Here is a 13292-nt window from a genome sequence, read left to right on the forward strand (position 1 = left end):
TTCTCAATTGTATATGATAGAAGAATGTCCAGGGTCACTCCCCTCTGACCGTCTTCTCCAATATAGGTTTTGAAAAGGAGGCAAGGAGAGAGAGAGGATGTAAGCAATTCAGGAAATGTGTTTGGCCAATGTGTGAGTTCGAACAGGTGCGTGGGGCAGACTTGAAAAGTTCTGTTGTTCAAAACTTCCTTCTATACCCTATCGACTTCAAATAGAATGGGGACTTACATCTGCGTTCTGCCTGTCTGGTCTGTCCTGGTGGAAGTTGTAATATAGTGCTGCCAGCAGTGTTCTGGCCTCAGACTGATAGTGAAAAGGAAAAACGCTTGCTGGCGTACATTAGAATATGGTTCTGGTAGCACTCAAGATCAGCTGTTGATCTCTAAAAAAATCACAAAAAAAGAACAAAGAGAAGTCATAATGAATGCGTCATGAAATCAACTCAATTGTAATCCTCCTTTGGCTGTGTGCAAGTCAACCAAGTCAAGGAGACCAATTTTTTGTCATTATTTTCAGACAGCAAAATGTTTGTGGCCAACGACTTCCTATTCCAGACGCATTGACCTTTTTGGGCAGATCTATATGATAAAGACAGCATGCAATATGTGACCAACCGGCTCAAATCGATTTTATGTAGCAAAATTTGAAATTCAGTTTTTTTACATTGGATTAAAGTAGAGACTCAGAGCTAGAAAATTGTATATCATACACTACAGTTGAGGAACAATGGGAAAGTAATTCTGCTTTGAAAGTTGAAAAACTAGCTAACCAACCAGGTTCAATGTTAGCTAGCTAACAGGCTCTGAGATACTAAGAATACAAGATCATGCACTTAACTTTAGCCAGCGAGCTAGCTAGCTATCTGTACACTTGAAATGAAAGGACTTTGTCAAAATTAGAAATGTGTAATATTTAAAAATGTAGCTACAGTTGAAGTCTGAGGTTTACGTACACCTTAGCCAAATACTTTTAAATGCCATTTTTCACTATGTGACATTTAGTCCTAGTAAAAATTCCCTGTCTTAGGTCAGTTAGGATAACCACTTTAGTTTAAGAATGTGAAATGTCAGAATAATATTTCAGATTTTATTTCTTTCATCACATTCCCAGTGGGTCAGAAGTTTACATACACTCAATTAGTATTTGGTAGCATTGCCTTTAAATAGTTGGGTGCATTTTGGCCCATTCCTCCTGACAGAGGTAGTGTAACTGAGTCAGGTTTGTAGGCCTCCTTGCTTTCACATGCTTTTTCAGTTCTGCCCACAAATGTTCTATGGGATTGAGGGCTAGGGCTTTGTGATGACCACTCCAATACCTTGACTTTGTGGTCCTTAAGTCATTTTCCACAACTTTGGATGTCACACCCTGACCTTAGTATTCTTTGTTTTCCTTGTTATTTTGGTTAGGTCAGGGTGTGACATGGGTGATGTATGCTTTTTGTCTTGTCTATGGGTTTTGTATGTTTATGGGGCTGTTACAATTTACCTAGAAAGGAATGTCTATGGTTGCCTAGATTGGTTCTCAATTAGAGGCAGCTGTCTATCGTTGTCTCTGATTGGGAACCATATTTAGGCAGCCATATTCTGTGGGTACTTTGTGGGTGATTATCTATGTATGTTGCTTGTTAGCTCAGTTCTTATAGCTTCACGGTCGTTTTTCGTTTATTGTTTTGTATTTAATGTTCAGTGCTTTCTTTAATTAAAATATAATCATGAACACATACCACGCTGCGCTTTGGTCTACTCCATACGACGATCGTGACATTGGAAGTATGCTTGGGGTCATTGTTCATTTGGAAGACCGATTTGTGACCAAGCTTTAAATTCCTGATTGATGTCTTGAGATGTTGCTTCAATTTATCCACATAATCTTCCACCCTCATGATGCCATCTATTATGTGAAGTGCACCAGTCCCCCCTGCAGCAAAGCACCCCCACAACATGATGCTGCCACCTCCATGCTTCACGGTTGGGATGATGTTCTTTGGCTTGCAAGCCTCCCCCTTTTTCCTCCAAACATAATGATGGTCATTATGGCCAAACAGTTCTATTTTTGTTTCATCAGACCAGAGGACATTTCTCCAAAAAGTACGATCTTTGTCCCCATATGCAGTTGCAAACCGTAGCCTGGCTTTTTTATGGCGGTTTTGGAGCAGTGACTTCTTTCTTGCTGAGTGGCCATTCAGGTTATATCGATATAGGACTCGTTTTACTGTGGATTTACTGTGGATATAGATACTCCAGCATCTTCACAAGGTCCTTTGCTGTTATTCTGGAATTGATTTGCACTTTTCACACCAAAGTACACACATTTCACTTCTGGCGCCGACAGAGATGGCCGCCTCGCTTCGCGTTCCTAGGAAACTATGCAGTTTTTTGTTTTTTTACGTGTTATTTCTTACATTAGTACCCCAGGTCATCTTAGGTTTCATTACATACAGTCGAGAAGAACTACTGAATATAAGATCAGCATCAACTCACCATCAGTACGACCAAGAATATGTTTTTCGCGACGCGGATCCTGTGTTCTGCCTTACAAACAGGACAACGGAGTGGATCCTATGCAGCGACCCAAAAAAACGACTCCGAAAGAGAGGGAAACGAGGCGGTCTTCTGGTCAGACTCCGGAGACGGGCACACCGTGCACCACTCCCTAGCATTCTTCTTGCCAATGTCCAGTCTCTTGACAACAAGGTTGATGAAATCCGAGCAAGGGTAGCATTCCAGAGGGACATCAGAGACTGTAACGTCCTTTGCTTCACTGAAACATGGCTCACTGGAGAGACTCTATCCGAAGCGGTGCAGCCAACGGGTTTCTCCACGCATCGCGCTGACAGAAACAAACATCTTTCTGGTAAGAAGAGGGGCGGGGGCGTATGCCTCATGGCCAACGTGACATGGTGTGATGAAAGAAACATACAGGAACTCAAATCCTTCTGTTCACCTGATTTAGAATTCCTCACAATCAAATGTAGACCGCATTATCTACCAAGAGAATTCTCTTCGATTATAATCACAGCCGTATATATCCCCCCCCAAGCAGACACATCGATGGCTCTGAACGAACTTTATTTAACTCTCTGCAAACTGGAAACGATTTATCCGGAGGCTGCATTCATTGTAGCTGGGGATTTTAACAAGGCTAATCTGAAGACAAGACTCCCTAAATTTTATCAGCATATCGATTGCGCAACCAGGGGAGGAAAGACCTTGGATCATTGTTACTCTAACTTCCGCGACGCATATAAGGCCCTGCCCCGCCCCCCTTTCGGAAAAGCTGACCACGACTCCATTTTGTTGATCCCTGCCTACAGACAGAAACTAAAACAAGAGGCTCCCACGCTGAGGTCTGTCCAACGCTGGTCCGACCAAGCTGACTCCACACTCCAAGACTGCTTCCATCACGTGGACTGGGAGATGTTTCGTATTGCGTCAGATAACAACATTGGCGAATACGCTGATTCGGTGTGCGAGTTCATTAGAACGTGCGTTGAATATGTCGTTCCCATAGCAACGATTAAAACATTCCCTAACCAGAAACCGTGGATTGATGGCAGCATTCGTGTGAAACTGAAAGCGCGAACCACTGCTTTTAATCAGGGCAAGGTGTCTGGTAACATGACCGAATACAAACAGTGCAGCTATTCCCTCCGCAAGGCTATCAAACAAGCTAAGCGCCAGTACAGAGACAAAGTAGAATCTCAATTCAACGGCTCAGACACAAGAGGCATGTGGCAGGGTCTACAGTCAATTACGGACTACAGGAAGAAATCCAGCCCAGTCACGGACCAGGATGTCTTGCTCCCAGGCAGACTAAATAACTTTTTTGCCCGCTTTGAGGACAATACAGTGCCACTGACACGGCCTGCAACGAAAACATGCGGTCTCTCCTTCACTGCAGCCGAAGTGAGTAAGACATTTAAACGTGTTAACCCTCGCAAGGCTGCAGAACCAGACGGCATCCCCAGCCGCGCCCTCAGAGCATGCGCAGACCAGCTGGCCGGTGTGTTTACGAACATATTCAATCAATCCCTATACCAGTCTGCTGTTCCCACATGCTTCAAGAGGGCCACCATTGTTCCTGTTCCCAAGAAAGCTAAGGTAACTGAGCTAAACGACTACCGCCCCGTAGCACTCACATCCGTCATCATGAAGTGCTTTGAGAGACTAGTCAAGGACCATATCACCTCCACCCTACCTGACACCCTAGACCCACTCCAATTTGCTTACCGCCCAAATAGGTCCACAGACGATGCAATCTCAACCACACTGCACACTGCCCTAACCCATCTGGACAAGAGGAATACCTATGTGAGAATGCTGTTCATCGACTACAGCTCGGCATTCAACACCATAGTACCCTCCAAGCTCGTCATCAAGCTCGAGACCCTGGGTCTCGACCCCGCCCTGTGCAACTGGGTACTGGACTTCCTGACGGGCCGCCCCCAGGTGGTGAGGGTAGGCAACAACATCTCCTCCCCGCTGATCCTCAACACTGGGGCCCCACAAGGGTGCGTTCTGAGCCCTCTCCTGTACTCCCTGTTCACCCACGACTGCGTGGCCACGCACGCCTCCAACTCAATCATCAAGTTTGCGGACGACACAACAGTGGTAGGCTTGATTACCAACAACGACGAGACGGCCTACAGGGAGGAGGTGAGGGCCCTCGGAGTGTGGTGTCAGGAAAATAACCTCACACTCAACGTCAACAAAACTAAGGAGATGATTGTGGACTTCAGGAAACAGCAGAGGGAACACCCCCCTATCCACATCGATGGAACAGTAGTGGAGAGGGTAGCAAGTTTTAAGTTCCTCGGCATACACATCACAGACAAACTGAATTGGTCCACTCACACAGACAGCATCGTGAAGAAGGCGCAGCAGCGCCTCTTCAACCTCAGGAGGCTGAAGAAATTTGGCTTGTCACCAAAAGCACTCACAAACTTCTACAGATGCACAATCGAGAGCATCCTGGCGGGCTGTATCACCGCCTGGTATGGCAACTGCACCGCCCTCAACCGTAAGGCTCTCCAGAGGGTAGTGAGGTCTGCACAACGCATCACCGGGGGCAAACTACCTGCCCTCCAGGACACCTACACCACCCGATGTCACAGGAGGGCCATAAAGATCATCAAGGACATCAACCACCCGAGCCACTGCCTGTTCACCCCGCTATCATCCAGAAGGCGAGGTCAGTACAGGTGCATCAAAGCTGGGACCGAGAGACTGAAAAACAGCTTCTATCTCAAGGCCATCAGACTGTTAAACAGCCACCACTAACACTGAGTGGCTGCTGCCAACACACTGACACTGACTCAACTCCAGCCACTTTAATAATGGGAATTGATGGGAAATTATGTAAATATATCACTAGCCACTTTAAACAATGCTACCTTATATAATGTTACTTACCCTACATTATTCATCTCATATGCATACGTATATACTGTACTCTATATCATCGACTGTATCCTTATGTAATACATGTATCACTAGCCACTTTAAACTATGCCACTTTGTTTACATACTCATCTCATTTGTACATACTGTACTCGATACCATCTACTGTATCTTGCCTATGCTGCTCTGTACCATCACTCATTCATATATCCTTATGTACATATTCTTTATCCCCTTACACTGTGTACAAGACAGTAGTTTTGGAATTGTTAGTTAGATTACTTGTTATTACTGCATTGTCGGAACTAGAAGCACAAGCATTTCGCTACACTCGCATTAACATCTGCTAACCATGTGTATGTGACAAATAAAATTTGATCTCTAGGTGACAGAACTCGTCTCCTTCCTGAGTGGTATGACGGCTGCGTGGTCCCATGGTGTTTATACTTGCAAACTATTGTTTGTACAGATGAACATGGTACTTTCATGCGTTTGGAAATTGCTCCCAAGGATGAACCAGACTTATGGAGGTCTACAATTTTTTTTCTGAGTACTTGGCTGATTTCTTTTGATTTTCCCATGTCAATCAAAGAGGCACTGAGTTTGAAGGTAGGCCTTGAAATACATCCACAGGTACACCTCCAATTGACTCAAATGATGTCGATTGGCCTATCAGAAACTTGTAAAGCCATGATATCATTTTCTGGTATTTTCCAAGCTGTTTAAAGGCACAGTCAACTAAGTGTATGTAAACTTCTGACCCACTGGAATTGTGACACTGAATTATAAGTGAAATAATCTGCCTGTAAACAATTGTTGGAAAAAATTACTTATCATGCACAAAGTAGATGTCCTAACCGACTTTCCAAAACTATAGTTTGAGGTTGAGGCGAGGGGTTCCCCTCAGGTAACTCCACCCCCCCCCCTGTTCAGCTGAAACGGTGGCGCAGGGAATGCAAAAATATTCTTAGAAATATTTAACCTCCACACATTAACAAGTCCAATACCTCAAATGAAAGATAAACACCTTGTTCATCTACCCAGCGTGTCAGATTTTTAAAATGTTGTACGGCGAAAACACAGCATATATTTATGTTAGACCACCACCAAAACAAAGAAAAAAACGTAGCCATTTTGTACCACAAAAGATCAAATGACAAAAGCAGGATAAAAAAAAAATATCATTCACTAACCTCTTGAAAATCTTCAGCAGATGACAGTCATATGACATGTTACACAGTACATTTATGTTTTGTTCGATAATATGCATTTTATATCCATAAATCTCAGTTTACATTGACGCCATGTTCAGAAAATGCTCCAAATTGTCCGGAGGAATTATAGAAAGCTACGCCAGATAACAGAAATACTCATCATAAACTTTGACTAAAGATACATGTTCTACATATAATTAAAAAGATAAACTGGTTCTTAATGCAACCGCTGTGTCACATTTTTTTTTAAGTTACGGAAAAAGCCTAACATTGGAATATTCTGAGACTGCGCTCAGACGTAACAATATTTCTCCGCTATGTTGGAGTCAACAGAAATACAAAATTACAACATAAATATTCCCTAACCTTTGATAATCTTCGATCAGAATGTAGTGCAAGGAGTCCTTGTTCAACAATAAATTGTTTTGTTTCATAATGTTCAATTCTAGTGTCCATGTAGCAGCATTTGCTATCACTTTCAGCTCAAATGCCCAAAAAATGACTTCTGGTCCAGGATAATTTTGCATCAAAACTTCCAAATTACATATTACAGGTCGACGAAACTGGTCAAACTAAGTGCAGAATCAATCTTCAGGATGTTATAATCATACAGATCAAATATCATTCCAACCGGGACATCCATGCTCATCTGAGGCTGATTGGAACAAAGGAAGCACTCTAACGCATACGCGCCTTCAAGCACATGAAAATCTTTGCGACACTTACTACTTTTCTTCACATTAGGTCAAAGTTCACAGCAAATGCTCCATTACACTTTCTACTGAATGAGGACGTCTAGTGGAAGCCATAGGAAGTGTTTCCAGATCCATAACTTGTTGGGAAGGGAGGGGGCGATGACGTCAAAGTTGCCCCAACTTTCAGGATTTCAAAACTAGTTTGGAAGATTGCCTGCCCTGTGAGTTCTGTTATACTCACAGACATAATTCAAACGGTTTTAGAAACTTCAGAGTGTTTCCGGGAACGTAATCATAGCCTCAAGCTCATTACCATAACGCAACGTTTCCTATTCATGAAAATCGCAAATTAAATGAAATAAATATATTGAAACACAAGCTTAGCCTTTTGTTAACAATACTGTCATCTCAGATTTTCAAAATATGCTTTTCAACCAAAGCTACACAAGCATTTGTGTAAGAGTATTGATAGCCTAGCATAGAATTAAGCCTAGCATTCAGCAGGCAACATTTTCACAAAAACAAGAAAAGCATTCAAATAAAATAATTTACCTTTGAAGAACTTTTGATGTTTTCAATGACGAGACTCTTAGTTAGATAGCAAAAGATTATTTGTGTAGACGAAATAGCTTCGTTTTGTTCATCACGTTTGGCTAAGAAAAATACCGGAAAATGCAGTCACTTACAACGCCAAACTTTTTTCCAAATTAGCTCCATAATATCGACAGAAACATGGCACAAGGTGTTTTTCACATATCTATTTGATAATCTATCAGTGGTGGCAGCTGGCTTCTCAACAGAAGCAAACGGAAAAATACTGCAGCTGGAGATTACGCAATAATTGCAACGGAGGACACCAAGCGACCAGCTGGTAGATGTAGCCTCTTATGGTCAATCTTCCAATGATAAGCCTACAAATACGTCACAATGCTGTAGACACCTTGGGGAAAACGTGGAAAATGTAAGCTGACTCCTAGCTCCTTCACAGCCATATAAGGAGTCATTGGAATGAGGCAGTTTCAAAAAATGGGGCACTTCCTGATTGGATTGTTATCTGGGTTTCGCCTGTAACATCAGTTCTGTGGCACTCACAGACAATATCTTTGCAGTTTTGGAAACGTCAGAGTGTTTTCTTTCCAAAGCTGAATTATATGCATAGTCGAGCATCTTTTAGTGACAAAATATCTTGTTTAAAACGGGAACGTTTTTCATCCAAAATGTAAAAGAGCGCCCCCTATATCGAAGAAGTTAAAAAAGCTGTGTTAAACAGGATTACCTACACATACTAACCAGCTCAAATAGACAGAAGTGTGCTATATGGCAGACCAATCTGAACTTCTCTCGGCATGTCCAGCCCAGTCATGGCTAGCAGGAAGTTTGCGGTCCTTTTCTGTGGCTAAACCAACTAGGCTCGTAATTTTAAGAATGTTATTCATATTTACAAATGGCATGAAAGTTCACAAGTTCCAGAAGGCCTTTCTGCGGAAAAAAAATGCATTTTGATAAAAAAAAAATAGATGAGACAATCTGGATAAAAAATATACACTAAAAATAATATCAAATATATTTTTTATATCCAAAATAAAATATTAAAAGATACAAATACATTTGTGCAAGCATCCTTACTTGGGTGGATGCCAACCAGTGTCTAAATAGCATAGGAAGTTCAAAGATACAAGTCTATGACATCCTACATTGCATGCATGTAGAGAAGTACAATAAACCCATGCTAGCATTGGGTTAACTCACCCATTCAAGGATGCTTGCTGTGCCTCTCGAACTGATGTGGACCTCAAAGGGTGGAAGGGGATGGAAATCTTCACCTGATCCCTGGTTGTGGAATGGGCACCGATCCACAGGTAGCACATGAAGGTTTGTCAGATGTATTAAACTGACTTCATTAGTGATGGAAGCATGCTTGACAATGATGTCATCCTCGCAAATCACTTGATGTGGGTCAGGCGTTTCTGTGGATGGAGGTGCGTCTGTGGATGGAGGTGCGTCTGTAGCAGAAGACTCTTATAAAAGGATGGAGTCATGCACTGTCTCTTTCACACTGATGACCTGTAGTCTATCAGTGTGCAGCTGTGGATGGAGAGATCCACTCATTCTGTTTTAACACATAGAAAATGTAGATGCACATTTAAATGTATACATGGCTAAAGGCTTAGAATGATAAACATACCGCACACAAAGTGCAGAAATGTATTCTTTGTTCGAGCTACTGTCCCAAGAATCTTCAAACTCGTCAGACTCATCAGAATTTTCATTCACCTGTGATTCCTTAGAGGGACTCCAGGTCTCATCAGCACCACTCTTGTCTTCACCAATTTCATCATCCCAATCGATGCAATCGCAAATAAGACAGAATAATAATATAATGGCAAATTGTAAATACAAACAACAAAAGTAAGAACACTAGCTCATCACAAATACTAAGAACAATCTTACACACTATTCATTAGGTTATTGACCTATGGTCTCTTCAGAGATGCTCATATTTATCAGACTAAATAGAAGTGATAGAACATAACAAAAAAAGTAAATTCACTGAATAACATCTGTACAACATTGGTAATACACATAGGGTGATAATGTCTGGGAATAGTTAACGGGGAAAAAAAACTTGTGTAGCTTGTTTTCGCCTTTTGTTACCTTCATGGTGCTCGCATCTAGCTCAACCACTCCAGGCTCCTCCAGAAACTCATCCCTTCTTCAGAAAAAGAAAGTTGTTTATACTCTAATCATATCGTATGTTGAATACTAGAGAGAGAGAGACATGACAGTACAAGAGAGATACACCCCCACATAGGCTACTCAAAGAAGGCAGGCACAAAGATAGGGACATAACACAGAAACCAACCATGAATGATGCACACACAAGAAAGTTCACACTACTCAATAGCCATCATTGAAAGGAATAGGAACAGGGTGTCTAGCTAATCCTATTGAAATGAAGCATGTGTTCTCACCCATCTGACAGCATGGATGCCACTCCAATACTTGATGAAGCAGGCAGAGGTAACACTTCCCTTAGAGCGGATTGTGTTGGGGCCTTTCCATAACTAGATATTACATTTTGCGCATGTCCCATTATTATATCTGGCTAGCTAGCTAAGTTTTGTGAATACTAGCTAGCTACTTCACAAAACCTACCTAATGAGCTTGCTTGTCAACTCTCCACCAAGTACACAATGTTAGCTAGCTAACTAACATGTTTTCAGTAATGTTCTGTAATAACGTTAGTCACTTGGAAGTCTCAAAAAGGCGAAGCATGTATTGCCGAGCACCATTACAGCTGCTAACGTTACAGTAGAGCACCATTACAGTTTTATCACTCTCTAACAGAGAAATGCACATGAGACGTTAGCTAGCCGCCAACGCAAGATAATACAAAAAAACGTAACTGTAACGGCAGATCTCCTCCTCTTCGTCTGAAGAGGTGTAGCAAGGATCAGACCAATACGCAGCGTGGTAAGTGCCCATGTTTTACTAGAAAAGACTGAACACTATGAAATACAAAAACAATAAAGTGAATATAAACAAACCGAAACAGTTCCGTGGGGCACAAACACGGAAACAAACACCCACAAACCAACAGTGAAACCCAGGCTACCTAAATATGGTTCTCAATCAGGGACAACGATAAACAGCTGCCTCTGAGAACAATAATCAGGCCAAACACAGAAATAGAAAAAACATAGAAACACAAACAGACTGCCCACCCCAACTCACGCCCTGACCATACTAAATAAAGACAAAACAAAGGAAATAAAGGTCAGAACGTGACAGTACCCCCCAGGACCTGAAGCAAGGATATGCATATTCTTGATACCATTTGAGGAAATGTGAAATTAATGTAGCAGCACATTACACAATAGATCTGGTAAAAGATAATACAAAGAAAAAAGCACCTGTTTTCTAGTTCTATTTTTGTTGCATCATATTTGACATGAAAGAGAAAAGCCACACATTCAGCTAGGAAGCTAGATGTGGTTTACATGGTGTCCACAGTGTATGTGCAAAGTTTCAGACCGATAACTTCAAGAATGAGCAAGCTACATGACATTTAGTATATAGTATGAAGTCATCCAGGTGTCCCTCACGATTTGCCCAAATGTACCCAAGTGGCCTCCCAAGTTTCCGAATTGGTAAATTGATACATTTTCAAGAACATAACTATAGAAGACAAAAATGCTATGCTAATAAAAAATAAAAGTGTACACACTCCCAGGAATGTCCTACATGATGGATCATTAGCTTCCCTACATAAAATGTACAGGAGACATGACAAGAATGCTGATCCAATATCTCCAAACACAGAAGTGAAATATTTAAGATAAGGGCCAAGTGTTTTTATCCAACACTGATCTAATGTCATAAGTGAGCACACCACAAACCACACAAATAAAAAATAATAAATGTACAGACAATTTACAATTACAGTATTTGGAACACCCTCTTCACAAGATTGTGCTGTTGGTCCCAAATCCCAAGTTTCTTTCTGCTGTAAAGAACTTACCGTCCTCTACTACTAGGCTGGCTGGGTATTCACACCTCTAGATGGCCGGGCGGGGGTTTGTTGTGGAGGCAGAGAGAGCAGCAGTCAGACTAAGTGGGGGATGGAGGACTTGAAGTCAGTCTTTACCGCTATTGAAGATAATAAATAATAAAAAATCAGTAATAACTCAAGTTTATTACTTACTCTATTGAACCTTTATTTTAACAATACATCAATTAAACAACACGTCTATAAACTTATATAGAGTAGGGGAACACTGTGGTGAAGTGTGTGTACCAATTTCTTTAAATTAACCTTTATTAAACATAGTCAAGTCAGTACAAATTCTTATTTACAATGAAGCCTACCCCGGTCAAACCTGATGAAGATGGGCCAATTGTGAACTGCCCTATGGGACACCCATGCACGGCCTGATGTGTTGCAGTCTGGATCCGAACCAGGTGTTAGACGACTGTGCCACTCGGGAGCCCAATGTGTATTGTATGTTGACTTTGACATGTTGTGGTGTTCGAGTGCCTTGCTTGCTATTCATACACATTTCATTAGGGATTATATATATATAAAAACATAAAAAAAGAAACATCCCTTTTTCAGGACCCTGTCTTTCAAAGATAATTCGTTAAAATCCAAATAACTTCACAGATCTTCATTGTAAAGGGTTTTAACACTGTTTCCCATGATTGTTCAATGAACCACAAAGACACTAACAGCTTACAGACAGTAGGCAATTAAGGTCACAGTTATGAAAACTTAGGACACTAAAGAGGCCTTTCTACTGCCTCTGAAAACCACCAAAAGAAAGATGCACAGGGTCCCTGCTCATCTACGTGAATGTGCCTTGGGCACAAGGAGGCATGAGGTCCATACTATGAGACGCCTAAGACAGCACTACAGGGAGACAAGACGGACAGCTGATCTTCCTCGCAGTGGCAGACTGTGGGTAACAACACCTTCACAAAATGATCGGTACATCCGAACATCACACCTGCGGGACAGGTACAGGATGGCAACAACAACTGCCCAAGTTACACCAGGAATGCACAATCTCTCCATCAGTACGCAGACTGTCCGCAATAGGCTGAGAAAGGTTGGACTGAGTGCTTGTAGGCCTGTTGTAAGGTAGGTCCTCACCAGACATCACCGGCAACAACATCACCTATGGGCACAAACCCACCGTCGCTGGACCGGACAGGACTGGCAAAAAGTGCTCTTCACTGACGAGACGTGGTTTTGTCTCACCAGGGGTGATGGTCAGATTGGTGTTTATCGTTGAAGGAATGACCATTACACCGAGGCCTGTACTCTGGAGTGGGATCAATTTGGAGGTGGAGGGTCCGTCACGGTGTGTCACAGCATCATCGGACTGAGCTTGTTGTCATTGCAGGCAATCTCAAGTCTGTGCGTTACAGGGAAGACATCCTCCTCCCTCATGTGGTACCCTTCCTGCAGGCTCATCCTGACA

At 42.1% G+C, this 13292-nt stretch overlaps 1 protein-coding gene across 3 annotated transcripts in view; it reads left to right on the forward strand.

Annotated features, from left to right (window-relative positions):
• LOC139386623 (adenylate cyclase 8 (brain)) overlaps positions 1 to 13292 on the forward strand; it is a 265143-nt gene that overhangs the window by 92390 nt on the left and 159461 nt on the right. The gene's annotated exons all lie outside the window — the stretch shown is intronic.

The sequence above is a fragment of the Oncorhynchus clarkii genome, chromosome 28 (genome assembly GCF_045791955.1).
Source record: "Oncorhynchus clarkii lewisi isolate Uvic-CL-2024 chromosome 28, UVic_Ocla_1.0, whole genome shotgun sequence".
In the NCBI taxonomy this organism is placed as follows: domain Eukaryota; kingdom Metazoa; phylum Chordata; class Actinopteri; order Salmoniformes; family Salmonidae; genus Oncorhynchus; species Oncorhynchus clarkii.